Source organism: Symphalangus syndactylus, chromosome 5 (genome assembly GCF_028878055.3).
Source record: "Symphalangus syndactylus isolate Jambi chromosome 5, NHGRI_mSymSyn1-v2.1_pri, whole genome shotgun sequence".
In the NCBI taxonomy this organism is placed as follows: domain Eukaryota; kingdom Metazoa; phylum Chordata; class Mammalia; order Primates; family Hylobatidae; genus Symphalangus; species Symphalangus syndactylus.
The window spans coordinates 138,164,148-138,178,958 of record NC_072427.2 but is presented as its reverse complement, the minus strand read 5'-3'; positions in this window follow the sequence as shown (position 1 = coordinate 138,178,958).

The window sequence follows — 14,811 nt, the reverse complement described above, 5'->3', positions numbered from 1 at the left end:
AGACTTATATAATCACCCAATAATAATGGGAGACATCACACCCCACTGAGAGTATTAAACAGATTATTGAGGCGAAAAACTAACAAAGATATTCAGGACCTAAAACTTGATGCTTGACCAAATGAAACTAATAGACATCTACAGAACACTCCATACAACAGGATATACATTCTTCTCATCTGCGCATGGCACATACTCTAACACTGACCACATGCTCAGCCATAAAATACTTCACAACAAATTTTAAAAAATAAAATCATACCAACCATTCTCTAGGACCACAGCACAATAAAAACAGAAATCAATAGTAAGAAGATCTCTCAAAACCATACAGTTACATGGAAACTAAACAACTGACTCCAGAATGACTTTTAGGTAAACAATAAAATTAAGGCAGAAATGAAGAAATTCTTTGAAATGAATGAAAACTAATGAATAGATAAAACATATCAAAATCTCTGGGACACAGCTAATGCAATGTTAATAGGAAAGTTTATAGCACTAAACACCCACATCAAACAGTTAGAACTCAGATTAATAACATAACATTATACCTAGAGGAACTAGACAATAAGATCCAACCAACCCAAAAACTAGTAGAATAAAAGGAATAACCAAAATCAGAGTTGAACTGAGCTGAAAACAAGAGAAAATCCAAATAAACAGAATCAGAAATGACAAAATGAACATAAACAATGACCCCAGAGAAATACAAAAATCCCTTAGAGACTTTTACCTTGATGCACCCCTCTATGCATACAAACTAGAAAATCTAGAAAAAAATGGATAAATTCCTATAAACATCAACTTCCCTGGATTGAACCAGGAAAAAATTAAAACACTAAACAGACCAATAGCGAGTTCCAAAACTGAATAAGTAATAAAATTCTACTAACCAGAAAAAGTCCTGGACCAGATAGATTAACAGACAATTGCTATCAGACAAATGAAGAAGAGCTAGGACTAGTCCCATTGAGATTACTTCAAACAATTGAAAAAGAGAGATTCCTCCCTAATTCATTATATGAGACCAGCATCAACCTGACACCCATACCTGGCATAAAAACAATGAAAAGAAAATAAAACCTCAGGCCAATATTCCTGCTGAACGCAAACATAAAAATCTTCAACAAAATACTAGCAAACCAAATCCAGAGGCACATCAAAGAGCTATTACATCAAGGTCAAGTAGACTTTATTCCTGGAATGCAAGATTGGCCCAAAATACTTAAATCAATAATGTAATTCATTACATAAACAGAACTAAAACAAAATTACCTTATCATTTCAATAGATTCAGAAAAGTCTTTCAATGAAACTTAACATACTTTCATGGTAAAAATCCTCAAAAATATAGGCATCAGAGAAACATACCTCAAAATAATAAGAGCCATCTGTGACAAACTTACAGCCAACATCATACTGAATGAGCAAAAGCTGGAAGCATTTCCCTTGAGAACCGGAATAAAACATAGATGGTCACTATCATTACTCCTATTTAACATAGTACTGGAAGTCCTAGCTAGAGTAATCAGATAAGATAAAGAAATAAAAGGCAATCAAATAGGAAAAGATGAAGTCAAACTGTCTCACTTGACAGATGATATAATACCATATCTAGAAAACCACAAAGTCTCAGCCCAAAACCTCCTAGAACAGATAAACAACTTCAACAGAGTCAGGATATAAAACCAGTGTACAAAATTAGTAGCATTTCTATACACTGATATTATCCAGGCTGAGAGCCAAATAAAAAAATGCAATCCCATTCCGAATAGCCACAAAAAGAATAAAATACCTAGGAATACAGCTAAGCAGGGAGATGAAAGATATCTACAACAATAATTTAAAAATACTGCTGAAAGAATTCAGAGATGATACAAAGAAATGGAAAAACATTTGATGTTCATGGATAGGAAAAATCAGTATTGTTAAAAGTTCCACACAGCCCAAAGAAATTTCTACATTCAATTTCATTCCTATCAAACCACCAATAACATTTTTCACAGAATTAGAAAAAGAACTATTCTAAAATTCACATGGAACCAAAAAAGAGCACAAATAGCCAAAAAAAATCCTAAGCAAAAAAATTAAAAAATTAAATAATAAAAAACAAAGCTGAAGGTATCACACTACCTGACTTCAAATTACACTATTAGGCTACAATATCAAAAACAGGCACGGTACAGGTATAAAAACAGATCTGTAGACCAATGGAACAGATTAGATAACCCACAGATAAATCCACACAGCCACAACCATTTGATATTTGAGAAAGTCCACAAAAATAAGCAATGGAGAAAGAACCCCCTAATTCAATAAATAGTGCTGCGATAACTGCCTAGCCATAAGCAGAAGATTGAAACTGAACTCATTCCTTTCATCATATACAAAACTAACTCAAGATAGATTAAAGTCTTAAATATAAAACCTAAAAGTATAAAAACCATAGAAGAAAACCTCGGAAGTACAATTCTGAATACAGGCCCTGGAAAGATTTCATGATGAAGACACTGAAATCCACTACAACAAAAACAAAAATTGACAAATGGGACCTAATTAAACTAAAGAGCTTCTACACAGCAAAATAAGCCATCAACAGACTAAACAGCCTACAGAATGGAAGAAAAATATTTGCAAAGAATGTATCTGACAATGGTCTAGTATCCAGAATCAATAAGGAACTTAAATCAACAAGCAAAAAAAAAAAAAAAAAACTTCATTAAAAAATGGTCAAAGATATTAACAGACAATTCTCAAAAGAAGACATACATGTGACCAACAAGCAAATGAAAACATGCTCAACATCACTAATCATTAGAGAAATGCAAACAAAATCACAATGAGATACCATCTCACACCAGTCAGATTGCTATCATTAAAAAGTAAAAAAATAACAGATGATGGCAAGGTTGTGAAAAAAGAAGAGAATATTTATGCATGGCTGGTGAAAGTGTAGAATAGTCTAGTAACCACGGAAGGCAGTTTAGAGGTTTCTCAAAGATCTTAAAACAGAAATACCACTCAACTGAATAATTCCATTACTGGATATATATCCAAAGGAATATAAGTCATTCTGCTATAAAGACTGATGCACACATACATTCACTGCAGCACTATTAACAACAGCAAATTATGAACAACATGGACACCCATCAATAGTGGACTGGATGTAGAAAATGTGAGACATACAGACCATGGAATACTATGCAGCCATAAAAAATAATGACATCATGTTCTTTGCAGCAACATGATACAGTCAAAGACCATTATCCTAAGTGAATTAACGTGGAACAGAAAGCCAAATACCACATGTTCTCACTTATAAGTGGGAGCTAATCATTGATTACATGTGGACAAAAAGAAGGGAAAAATAGATACTGGGGCCTACTTGACAGTGGAGGGTGGGAGGAACGTGATAATTAAAAAACTACCTATCAAGTACTATGCTCATTGCCTTGGTGATGAAATAATCTGCACAACAAATGCCCACAGTGCAAAATTTACCCATGTAACTGGCCTGCACATTCGCCCACTGAACCTAAAATAAAAGTTGGAAAGAAGAAAATAAAAGTTGGAAAGAAGAAAATAAAATAAAGTAAAATAAAAATTTTAAAAATCACTAGAAATCAGTGATATCAGCAAAACATATAACAGGCAACTTACACATGGACCCATGGTAGAAGCAGTATTTGGATTTTTTTACATAATTAATATTTTAAATTGAATTATTAAAAAATAGAAAAAATGTGTAGGTATGAGTGTTCCCCTAGATGAATTATCAGCAATGAAATTATAACAATCACCCAAGTAAAAAACAAATATTATAAAACCTCAGAGACTTCTCTTTCTGCTTTCCATCTTGCAGCCCGAGTATAAATACCCTCCTCACAATGGCCTGTAATGCATATAATACATGTGCCCTTTTTGTGTCAGGTTTCATTTACTCAACATTATGTTTGTCAAATTCATTCAAGTCATTGTGCCTTAATGTGGTTTGTTTATTTTTATTATGGTAACAATAATAATATTCATTTCATTGAATGAATAGGTCTCAATTTATTTTCACATTCTAGTATATTTGAGCATTGAAATTATTTCCTGGTTTGTACTATTAAAATAGCACTACTATGAGAATTCTTGTGAAAGATTTTTTTGCGTATAGAGATTGTTCGAATCATATTAAATACAATAACAGGTATTCTTCCTTTCAATTAGGCATCATGAAGTATATCCATGGTACTCTATGGGAAAAATATGTCAAGGCTGGGGAAGAGAAAGCTAGTAGAGAGAATGTAATGAAAGTTAGAAGAGTACACCACTGAAAATGTCATTGTTCTTGTAGAAAATACTGTGAAAGCCATAAAGCCTAAAGCAATACATTTCTGGTGGAGAAAACTATGTCTAGATGTTGTGAATGATGACACAGGATATATGACAGAGCCAATCAAGCAAATCATACAAATAATCGTGAATGTGGCAGAAAGGTAGGGGGTGAAGGATTTCAAAATATAGATCTAAGAGAAATTCAAGAACTAACAGATGCCACACCAGAGGAAGTAACAAAAGATGACTTGATGAACATGTATGCTTCCAAACAGTGCCAGACTATGAGGAAGAAGATGTAGAAGGAGCAGTGCCAGAAACCAAATTGACATTAACCAATCTGACAGAAGGCTTTCAATATTTCAAGATTGCTTTTGACATTTTTATGACCTGCATTATTCTATATGAGCATTGAAACTAAATCAAACAATGGGAAAAGGATTGGTACCATATAGGAAACACTCTTAGAGAAATGAAAAAGCAAAAATTTCAGACAGAAATTATGATGTGTTTCCCTAAAGTTATACCAAGTGTGCCTGCCTTTTCTGCCACTCCTGACACAGCAAGGACAACCCCCTCTGACTTTCAACTCCCTCTGATTTTCCTTCTTCTCAGGCTATTTAATGTAAAGAGGATGAAGATTAAGACCTTTATGATCACCCGCTTCTACTTAATGAATAACAAATATATTTTATCTTCATTATGATTTTTTTAACAACATTCCCTTTTCCGTAGCTTGCCTTATGGTAAAAATACAGTGTATAGGCCGGGTGCAGTGGCTCACACCTGTAATCCCAGAACTTCGGGAAGCCAAGACAAGCAGACCACTTGAGGTCAGGAGTTTGAGACCACCTTGGCCAACATGATGAAACCCCATCTCTACTAAAAAATACAAAAAAAAAAATTATAGAGGAGTGGAGCCAAGATGGCCGAATAGGAACAGCTCCAGTCTACAGCTCCCAGTGTGACCTGACGATGGGCAATTTCTGCATTTCCAACTGAGGTACCGGGTTCATCTCACTGGGGAGTGTCAGAAAGTGGGTGCAGCGGCCGGGCCCGGTGGCTCACGCTTGTAATCCCAGCACTTTGGGAGGCCGAGGCGGGTGGATCACGATGTCAGGAGATTGAGACCGCGGTGAAACCTCATCTCTACTAAAAAATACAAAAAAATTAGCCAGGCGTGGTGGCGGGTGCCTGTAGTCCCAGCTACTCGGAGAGGCTGAGGCAGGAGAATGGCGTGAACCTGGGAGGCGGAGCTTGCAGTGAGCCGAGATTGCACCACTGCACACTCCAGCCTGGGCGACAGAGCGAGACTCCGTCTCAAGAAAAAAAAAAAAAAAAAAAAAAAAAAGAAAGTGGGTGCAGGACAGTGGGTGCAGCACATCAAGCATGAGCCAAAGCAGGGCAAGGCATCGCCTCACCTGGGAAGTGCAAAGGGTCAAGAAATTCCCTTTCCTAATCAAAGAAAGGGGTGACAGATGGCACCTGGAAAATCAGGTCACTCCCACCCTAATACTGTGCTTTTCCAATGGTCTTAGCAAACAGCACACAAGGAGATTATATCCTGCGCCTGGCTCGGAGGGTCCTATGCCCACAAAGCCTCGCTCATTGCTAGCTCAGCAGTCTGAGATCAATCTGCAAGGCGGCAGTGAGGCTGAGGGAGGGGCACCTGCCATTGCCCTGAGGCTTGAGTAGGTAAACAAAGCAGCCAGGAAGCTTGAACTGGGTGGAGCCCACCACAGCTCAGGGAGGCCTGCCTGCCTCTGTAGACACCATCTCTGGGGGCAGGGCATAGACAACAGGCAGCAGAATCCTCTGCAGACTTAAATGTCCCTGTCTGACAGCTTTGAAGAGAGTAGTGGTTCTCCCAGCACACAGCTGGAGATCTGAGAACAGACAGACTGCCTCCTCAAGTGGGTCCCTGACCCCTGAGTAGCCTAACTGGCAGGCACCCCCCAGTAAGGGAAGGCTGACACCTCACACGGCCGGGTACTCCTCTGAGACAAAACTTCCAGAGGAACGATCAGGCAGCAACAACTGCTGTTCACTAATATCCGCTGTTCTGCAGCCTCCGCTGCTGATACCCAGGCAAACAGAGTCTGGAGTGGACCTCTGGCAAACTCCAACAGACCTGCAGCTGAGGGTCCTGACTGTTAGAAGGAAAACTAACAAACAGAAAGGACATCCACACCAAAACCCCATCTGTACATCCCCATCATCAAAGACCAAAAGTAGATAAAACCACAAAGATGGGGAAAAAACAGAGCAGAAAAACTGGAAACTCTAAAATTCAGAGCGCCTCTCCTCCTCCAAAGGAACACAGCTCCTCACCAGCAATGGAACAAAGGTGGACAGAGAATGACTTTGACTAGTTGAGAGAAGAAGGCTTCAGACAATCAAACTTCTACCAAGCTAAAGGCGGAAGTTCAAATCCATGGCAAAGAAGTTAAAAACCTTGAAAAAAAAATTAGACAAGTGGATAAATAGAATAACCAATGCAGAGAAGTCCTTAAAGGACCTGATGGAGCTGAAAACCATGGCACAAGAACTACGTGACAAATGCACAAGCCTCAGTAGCCGATTCGATCAACTGGAAGAAAGGGTAGCAGTGATGGAAGACGAAATAAATGAAATGAAGCGAGAAAAGAAGTTTAGAGAAAAAAGAATAAAAGGAAATGAACAAATCCTCTAAGAAATATGGGACTATGTGAAAAGACCAAATGTGACGGGAAGAATGGAACCAAGTTGGAAAACCCTCTGCAGGATATTATCCAGGAGAACTTCCCCAATCTAGCAAGGCAGGCCAACATTCAAATTCAGGAAATATAGAGAACGCCACAAAGATACTCCTTGAGAAGAGCAACTCCAAGACACATAATTGTCAGATTCACCAAAGTTGAAATGAAGGAAAAATGTTAAGGGCAGCCAGAGAGAAAGGTTGGGTTACCCACAAAGGGAAGCCCATCAGACTAACAGCTGATCTCTCGGCAGGAACTCTACAAGCCAGAAGAGAGTGGGGGCCAATATTCAACATTCTTAAGGAGTTTTCAACCCAGAATTTCATATCCAGCCAAACTAAGCTTCATAAGTGAAGGAGAAATAAAATCCTTTACAGTCAAGCAAATGCTGAGAGATTTTGTCACCACCAGACCTGCCCTAAAAGAGCTCCTGAAGGAAGCACTCAACATGGAAAGGAACAACCAGTACCAGCAACTGCAAAAACATGCCAAATTTAAAGACCATCGAAGCTAGGAAGAAAATGCATCAACTAAGGAGCAAAATAACCAGCTAACATCTTAATGACAGGATCAAATTCACATATAACAATATTAACCTTAAATGTATATGGGCTAAATGCTCCAATTAAAAGACACAGACTGGCAAATTGGATAAAGAGTCAAGACCCATCAGTGTGCTGTATTCAGGAAACACATCTCATGTGCAGAGACACACATAGGCTCAAAATAAAGGGATGGAGGAAGATCTACCAAGCAAATGGAAAACAAAAAATGGGAGGGGTTGCAATCCTAGTCTCTGATAAAACAGACTTTAAACCAACAAAGATCAAAAGAGACAAAGAAGGCCATTACATAATGGTAAAGGGATCAATTCAACAAGAAGAACTAACTATCCTAAATATATATGCACCCAATACAGGAGCACCCAGATTCATAAAGCAAGTCCTGAGTGACCTACAAAGAGACTTAGACTCCCACACAATAATAATGGGAGACTTTAACACCCCACTGTCAACATTAGAAAGATCGACGAGACAGAATGTTAACAAGGATAGCCAGGAATTGAACTCAGCTCTGCACCAAGCATACCCAATAGACATCTACTGAACTCTCCACCCCAAATCAACAGAATATACATTCTTTTCAGCATGGTACTGGTACAAAAACAGAGACATAGATCAATGGAACAGAACAGAGCCCTCAGAAATAACGCCACATATCTACAACTATCTGATCTTTGACAAACCTGACAAAAACAAGAAATGGGGGAAGGATTCCCTATTTAATAAATGGTGCTGGGAAAACTGGCTAGCCATATGTAGAAAGCTGAAACTGGATCCCTTCCTTACACCTTATACAAAAATTAATTCAAGATGGATTAAAGACTTACATGTTAGACCTAAAACCATAAAAACCCTAGAAGAAAACCTAGGCGATACATTCAGGACATAGGCATGGGCAAGGACTTCATGTCTAAAACACCAAAAGCAATGGCAACAAAAGCCAAAATTGACAAATGGGATCTAATTAAACTAAAGAGCTTCTGCACAGCAAAAGAAACTACCATCAGAGTGAACAGGCAACCTACAGAATGGGAGAAAATTTTTGCAATCTACTCATCTGACAAAGGGCTAATATCCAGAATCTACAATGACCTCAAACAAATTTACAAGAAAAAAACAAACAACCCCATCAAACAGTGGGTGAAGGATATGAACAGACACTTCTCAGAAGAAGACATTTGGGGCCGGGCACGGTGGCTCACGCCTGTAATCCCAACACTTTGGGAGGCCGAAGTGGGCGGATCACGAGGTCAGGAGATCGAGACCATCCTGGCTAACATGGTGAAATCCCGTCTCTACTAAAAATAGAAAAAAAAATTAGCCAGGTGCAGTGGCAGGCACCTGTAGTCCCAGCTACTCGGGTGGCTGAGGCAGGAGAATGGCATGAACCCTGGAGGCGGAGCTTGCAGTGAGCTGAGATCGCGCCACTGCACTCCGGCCTGGGCAACATAGCAAGACTCCGTCTCAAAAAAAAATAAAGAAGACATTTATGCTGCCAATAGACACATGAAAAAATGCTCATCATCACTGGCCATCAGAGAAATGCAAATCAAATCCACAATGAGATACCATCTCACACCAGTTAGAATGGCCATCATTAAAAAGTCAGGAAACAACAGGTGCTGGAGAAGATGTGGAGAAATACGAACACTTTTACACTGTTGGTGGGACTGTAAACTAGTTCAACCATTGTGGAAGACAGTGTGGCGACTCCTCAGGGATTTAGAACTAGAAATACCATTTGACCCAACCATCCCATTACTGGGTATATACCCAAAGGATTATAAATCATGCTGCTATAAAGACACATGCACACATATATTTATTGTGGCACTATTCACAATAGAAAAGACTTGGAACCAACCCAAATGCCCATCAATGATAAACTGGATTAAGAAAATGTGGCACATATACACCATGGAATACTATGCAGCCAAAAAAATGGTAAGTTCATGTCCTTTGTAGGGACATGGATGAAACTGGAAATCTTCATTCTCAGTAAACTGTCACAAGGACAAAAAACCAACCACCGCATGTTCTCACTCATAGGTGGGAATTGGACAATGAGAACACATGGACACAGGAAGGGGAACATCTCACACCGGGGCCTGTTGTGGGGTTGCAGGAGGGGGAAAGGATAGCATTAGGAGATATACCTAATGTTAAATGATGAGTTAATGGGTGGAGCACACCAACATGGCACATGTATACATATATAACAAACCTGCATGTTGTGCACATGTACCCTAAAAGTATAATTTAAAAAAAAAAATTAGCCAAGTGTGGTGGTGCATGCCTCTAATCCCAACTACTCAGGAGGCTGAGGCAGGAGAATTACTTGAATCCAGGAGGCAGCGTTTGCAGTGAGCCAAGATCACGCCACTGCACTCCAGCCTGGGCAACAGAGCAATACTCTTGTCTCAAAAAAAAAAATATATATATATAGTGTATAATACATATAATATACAAAACATGTGTTAATGATACAGTGTATAATACATATACAAAATGTGTTAAGTGACGGTTTATGTTATTAGTAAGGCTTTCAGTTAACGGTAGGCTATTAATACTTAAGTTTTTGTGGAGTCAAAAGTTACATGCAGATTTTCAACTGTGAGGGGGTCAGCAGCTCTAATCGCCTCATTATGTTGTTCAGTTGTCAACTGTGTGTGTGTGTGTGTGTGTGTGTGTGTGTGTGTGTGTGTGTGTGTGTGTGTTCAATTGTCCTTTGGCTTTCATCACACCTGTGGAAAAGTCATTTGTCAGTTGTCAGTTTTATTGTTGCTGCTTTGAAGTAAATGTTACCTTTTTTTGTCTACTTTTACTTATTTTTTGTCTTTAATTCTTGGTGGCTTTAGCAAAATATACCTAAATGTAGTTTTTATTTTATTTGTACTGAATCTTTCAATACTTTTTGAATATGTTTTATCTAATTTTTCCATGTATCCCAATACTAACTGCTTCAGTAACAACTTTGTCCCCACTTTTTATGTCCTCTACTTGGTGGCTCCATTAACATTAAGTCTTATTTCTGAGTCGGATTATTTTTTCTAACACTTTTCAATGTTTTTCTATGTTCCTAATTCTTTTTCCTAGGCATAGGCTCAAATATTTTCCATTATCATATCATTTAGTTTGGTAAGTCTATCTTCTACTCTAATCTGATTTTAAAGTCTTTTAGTAAGATATATATATTTTTAAGACGTAGATATATCTCCTATTATTTATATTTGATTACTTGTGAAGGCTTCAGTTATCTGGTGAACTTATTTTTTCATTTATTGCTGCAACTGTCTTGAACCAATTTACTATCATTATTGTAATGTTATTTTTTACATAACACAAATATTTGTACTATGTAGAGATATATTTATATTTTTTGTTTTCCTCTTGGTTTTTGTCCCAATTGTCCTCTTTTTGCCATGCATTTTAATTTCTTATTGAGTTATTGACATTGTGTTTCTAAAATATTGTAGAGAATCATATGGTATTTTCACATGTGATTTTATGTCTGGAGAATAATCATTCTTCATTTCACTGTATATAAAGAGTGGTGGTTGATCATTTTAATCCAATCAGAGATTGTAATAAATCAAAGCTCTATTGTAATTCTATTAAAGTCAATATACCTTATTTGTACTGCTTTAAAGCTTTTCATTTTGTTTTTGTTATTTTTAATATGGGAACATATAGTTTTCATATTTATGTGGTACATGTGAAATTTTGATACAAACATAAATGTGTACTAAACAATTCAGGGTAAAAGTGAAACAAGCCAGGCAGATAAAGACAAATATCACATATTTTCACTCACGTGGGAATGAAATTTTTTTAGAGTTCTTTGATTTTCTCAGTAACCTTTCCTGGTCTTTGTGAGAGAGTTTTAGCCTTCTCCATATGCCTGTGTTTACCAAATGCCCACAAGTTATAAATGGTATAGAAACCATTTTTTATCTATGATATTTTATGATTTTTTATATTATTTTACTCTAGTACCTCTCTACTTCCTTCAATTTGTCCCTATATTTTTTCTATATTTTATGAATTTTATCATATGCATTTTATGTTTTATACCAGATGGGAATGCTGGTTTGTTGCTAACTACCATATCCCAATCATAACTTAAAGTCTTAATCATAGAAATTATAAACACACATATAAGTTGAGAGTACACAGACTGAATTATTTTCTTTAGTTGTCTTTAGAAAAAGGCATATTCTTTCCTAGCATTTTAGTTTGGTCCTGAATTTTTATCTCTTCAATTAAAACTATATTGTTATTGTTTTATACTGCCGCCATTTGTCTGGATTCGACCATATTCACAGTACTTCTGATACATTACTATTGCATCTTAGGCTTTTCTTCTGGGATCATTTTTATTTTTCTTATATGTATATTCTTTAGACAATAAACATTAATCAGAGTTAATCAAATAAGTCTCCGGTAACTGCCTTAGTTTCCAGGTGCTACTCTATTTCCATTTTGAAATCTAAATGAAAAATAATTCTTAAAAATAGTAATGAATGTAAAACTCCCAAAGGTAGTTTTAGAACAAAGAAAAACTCATATTCAAAATTACATATACCACTATTTGTTTACACCCTTTGAAAGCTTTGGTATTATTTTGCAACACTGAGACTCAAATCAGTTAAAAGTCTGGTTTCTTCTCATCTTTTTGTAAAACAAAGGCTAATGATTCTGCTCATTAAAGTGCTGCCTAATCTATGTTATTAAAGTGCAGATTATTATGGAAGCTATAATAAACACAAAGAAATTGATAGTGACTTGAATCACTGGCTTGTTAGTTGTAAAGCTTTTACCATGTAAAGCAATAATTTAACAACTGCATTTCACTAGTTATGAAGAAGTTTTATAAAAAGTAGTTGAATGGTTCCTATGCTATCTTGTGCAGGATGTAAAACATCATTGTGCTTATGGTGAAACTGTGATATTCAGATGTTGATAACTTGTAACCAGGTAATATTTGAAACTCACAATGTTTAACTTTTTCTTTCATGTTTTATATATTTGAATATTCTACTAACCAACAAGAATATATGAAAGAAGATTTGTGATTAATAGAAACAAGTATTCAAATACTATCATCTCCTACAGAAAAAATTTACTTAAAAAATTATAGATCGATTCTCCTGGCTTAAACATTTGAGAATCCACTTTAATATAGAATAAATTTATATTTTACTATTTTATATGAAGCTCCAATTTTGAGTGCTCTCAGGATAAGAAATTCATTGAAAAACTTGTTCCTTTAGCGTGAACTTTTATTAGGCCTTTTCAGGAAAATATGTTCTATTAAAGAAAAGTAATTGAGGAGGTAAAGGACATTTATTGACTTGTTTTTGTTTTCTAGACAGTACACTAAGTGCTTTTTATATGCTATCTGATTTAATGCCTCTAATTCTATAAGATATACATTGTTCTTTTCATCTTCAAATGTTAACAACTGCAAAAAAAAAAAAGGTTAGTAACTAGCCACAAATCTCACAGCTATTAGGTGCTGAAGCTTTAATTTGAAAAGCAGGTGTCTCCAAATATTTTTCTCCTGAGTAGACATCAGAAGTAAAGGTAACAGGGACAAATGGGAGGTAGAATATTTGAAAGGACAAAAGAATGAGTGCCTAAAAACAGCCTCATTATCTTCATAAAGTTCTGGGAGGCAGCCTTATAGGTCCCAGAAATCCAATTAGTCTTTATTTTTTCACACGTTTTGCTTCTGCTTTACGTATGGTTCACTTTACTGCTGGGAAATACATATTAAGAGAAAGGGGTGGAGAGAGAGCTCGAGAGAGAAACAATGAGAGTGAGGAAGACCACCTTGGGTATAGTTGGTGAAGTTCCAGTGACTACAATATATACCACCACTCCAATTAACAGCAAGAGTTAACTTCAGTCATTTTAGATGATTTGGAATTCTGTGACTAGCTGAGGTCCAGTAGGTTGACACCAGCCACTTAATAAACATTTCAGGCCATGGTAAGGATTATTGACTTTAAGTGTAGAGAAACTGCTGGAGGAATGACTGGTTTATATTTCACTTCTGTGAAATCTTCCCTGACCTACACAAGGAAAAAAAAAAAAACACAGAGGACAGAACAAAGAAAAGAGAAACAGGGGATCTAAGTATATAAAAAGGGAAACAAAAGATGCGAAAAGAAAAAAGAAAAGAAAAGCTTTCCCCTAGAGTCACAAGCCTGTATACTTTCATAACACTAAAGTGACATGGACAAATACTTAGAAAACTTTCTTTTTCCTCTCTGCTTTGTAAGGAGGTTTCCACCTAAAACTGCTGAGTTATTTGTGATAATGGTGACAAGCTTGCTTAGTTAGGGAGCAATTAAATTGATCTACAAAATTATACAAACAGAGAGGAGATAACATTAGCAAGTTGTAATTAATGTTTAAAAGGCAAAGAACACATATTTTTAAATGGAATCAGATAGATCAGTAGGCTGGGGGCTTCTGTGATATTTAGGACTTCAGGGGCTCTAGCAAAGGTAAGTGGATTTTAGGGTATTTGGTCCTGAGATGTGTGATGCAATTTATTTTGATACCTATTTGAGAAATTTTAGTAAAGATATGAATTGCTTTTCAATGTTCTATAGACTTTAAACTGATGACTCTTGAATGTAACTTGGTGCTGACACATGTCTCAAGACAGCTCATCGGCTATAACAGCAGTATAGATGCTGGATCGGAATGGATTTTAAGTGGTTCCACTGATAATAAATTTCTTGAGAATAGATGTCGGATGCTGTGCCACCTATTTTCTCAGTTTTTCCTCCCCTATATTATAAGTGCTTCAGTTCCCTCTTGCTGGCTCTGGTATATTCATAGGTATAGCCCCAACTATGACTTCTTTCAATAGGAATTTAAGAGACTCCCAAGGAATTCTTTATACTACGCGAGAGAGCTGCATACCAGCATATAATCTGTTCTTTATCTAGAATTTGCAGTTGCTTATGTAACTCATTACATCTTCCCCCTTGTGTACCTAATGACCTTTATGTCAAAGTATTCTTCTAAGGAAATAGTGAAACTGTTAGTTCCTAGTATGTATGAAACCATAAACTAGAATGCACACATACAATAGCTGCCACAAAAGTACTTTTTGCAAGTAGTATATAAGATTTTAATTAAAATGTAGTGAATGTATGTATTAAATG